General features: G+C 61.6%; 1 non-coding gene across 1 annotated transcript; it reads left to right on the top strand.

Annotated features, from left to right (window-relative positions):
- The first annotated feature begins 2156 nt into the window (after window positions 1-2156).
- LOC140472748 (5.8S ribosomal RNA) lies at window positions 2157-2310 on the top strand. The gene has a single exon (XR_011957830.1). It is a non-coding gene; the product is annotated as a 5.8S ribosomal RNA (ribosomal RNA).
- Window positions 2311-2500: the final 190 nt, after the last annotated feature.

Below are 2500 nucleotides of genomic sequence, written 5' to 3'. Positions count from 1 at the left end.
CGGTCCGGGTGGCTTTCCTCTGGCGAGGGAGAGACCTTAAGCAAACTCAGAGACAAATCTTGACGGTCGATCACTCGTAAAAATAAAACGTGACAAACTTTGTGTTGGTTCAAGTACGAAAGGATCTCTGTCGGCTTGGGGGTACGCCCGTTTCCGTTTCAACTTGTCTCGCGAGGGTGGTTTCGGGGCCAGCAGGAGAGCTCGTCGGGGTAGCAGGCCCTGCAGCCGTGGTCACCGCCAAACCCCCACAACTCGAGCAAGTGAAAAAAAAAGTAACAGGAGCGAAAGCATCTCTGTCGGCTTGGGGGTACGCCCGTTTCCGTTTCAACTTGTCTCGCGAGGGTGGTTTCGGGGCCAGCAGGAGAGCTCGTCGGGGTAGCAGGCCCTGCAGCCGTGGTCACCGCCAAACCCCCACAACTCGAGCAAGTGAAAAAAAAAAGTAACAAATAAGAAAGGATCGTCGGCTTGGGGGTACGCCCGTTTCCGTTTCAACTTGTCTCGCGAGGGTGGTTTCGGGGCCAGCAGGAGAGCTCGTCGGGGTAGCAGGCCCTGCAGCCGTGGTCACCGCCAAACCCCCACAACTCGAGCAAGTGAAAAAAAAAGTAACAAATAAGAAAGGATCGTCGGCTTGGGGGTACGCCCGTTTCCGTTTCAACTTGTCTCGCGAGGGTGGTTTCGGGGCCAGCAGGAGAGCTCGTCGGGGTAGCAGGCCCTGCAGCCGTGGTCACCGCCAAACCCCCACAACTCGAGCAAGTGAAAAAAAAAAGTAACAAATAAGAAAGGATCTCTGTCGGCTTGGGGGTACGCCCGTTTCCGTTTCAACTTGTCTCGCGAGGGTGGTTTCGGGGCCAGCAGGAGAGCTCGTCGGGGTAGCAGGCCCTGCAGCCGTGGTCACCGCCAAATCCCCACAACTCGAGCAAGTGAAAAAAAAAGTAACAAATAAGAAAGGATCGTCGGCTTGGGGGTACGCCCGTTTCCGTTTCAACTTGTCTCGCGAGGGTGGTTTCGGGGCCAGCAGGAGAGCTCGTCGGGGTAGCAGGCCCTGCAGCCGTGGTCACCGCCAAACCCCCCACAACTGTTGGGCGCCTACCTGCGCGGGGCAGGAGGACACTTTCCGATTTCAAATCTCCGTTTGCCGAGTCCACCCCGAACGCACGCGGGCGGGCGGGTTCGCATCACCCTTCGTCACAAGGGGCGAAGCCCGTTCCACCGTCTCGTCAGTAGTGCCGACCGGTCTGTGATCGACGAGGGGAGCCACACCAGGTCCGGCCCTGCTGCTTGGCGGCACCGCGTCGTCGGGAGCTCGCGACAGACGGAGGGTTTCGGTGTACTCTCCAGCCACGGGAAACGAAGCCGGTGATGCAGGCGCCGGTCTTTCGCTCCCAAATCGGCTGGGTTTACATCGTTGCTATCTAGTCACGCTCCCTTCAAACCCGACGGGGTACCTATTCCCCTCACCCGTCTGTGCGTATACAGCCTCTTTGCACTTGCGGGATGGGGGTGGTGGTTTAAAGACTCTCGAGTTGCCGCCCGTCGGTCTCCGAGCTCCGTGCAGTAGTGATCCCCAGCGAACTGCCAGCAGGGCGAACGAGCGATCCCGCTCTCGGTCGGGGCGCCTGGCGTCGATCGGTGGTCGGTGGCTTGCGGGCAAGCTGCGCTGTGAGTGTGGGAACGAGTATGACGAGCCGTTGCCGCGACTCCCAGTCCACCTCGGCGGTGGCTGGGCCGGGCGGGCGTCTGCTCGGGCGAGTGCCGCCCCCGCCTCCTCGCAGGAAGTCCGCTCGCCGACACGCCGCCACGTGCACGCGTCAGTGACGCTGCCGAACCGATGGCCGGTGCCCGTTCCCGCCTCTGCTTTTCCTAGGGCAAAGCTGCTGCACGCCTCGTGATACTAGGCGGGCGACATGGTGGCGGTGATCCTGCCTCCGTCGCTGCGGTGCGTTGGGGCACGCATCGCCTCTTGGGCGCCCTGTCCTCCTCCCCCCAATAGACGTATGTTTCTGCGGGCCGCACCAGGATGGTGCTCCCCATCGCTTCACGCCACCCTGCTCCGCCCGCACGCCGGCGTGCAGGTGGCTGTAGCTCAAGGTGGGGAGCGTATGTGCGGTCCGGGTCGCTTTCCTCTGGCGAGGGAGAGACCTAAAACAAACTCAGACAACTCTTGACGGTGGATCACTCGGCTCGTGCGTCGATGACGAACGCAGCTAGCTGCGAGAATTAATGTGAATTGCAGGACACATTGATCATCGACACTTTGAACGCACTTTGCGGCCCCGGGTTCTTCCCGGGGCCACGCCTGTCTGAGGGTCGTTTGGCAATCAATCGCACTCGCCTTGGCTGGCGAGAGCGCGGCTGGGGTGTCGCAGAGGACCCGTCCTCTTTGTCCCCCTAAGTTCAGACTCCGGAGCCCTCCGGCGTCGGAGCGCTTGGCCTTTCCCCCCCACCCTGCACATTCCGTTCGTCAGGCTCGACGCCATCCCCCCGCCGGGGAGCGCGGCCT

The sequence above is a fragment of the Chiloscyllium punctatum genome, unplaced genomic scaffold (assembly GCF_047496795.1).
Source record: "Chiloscyllium punctatum isolate Juve2018m unplaced genomic scaffold, sChiPun1.3 scaffold_434, whole genome shotgun sequence".
Lineage (NCBI taxonomy): Eukaryota > Metazoa > Chordata > Chondrichthyes > Orectolobiformes > Hemiscylliidae > Chiloscyllium > Chiloscyllium punctatum.
The sequence above is the reverse complement of the archived record's forward strand: the minus strand, read 5'-3'. Positions and strand labels throughout refer to the sequence as shown.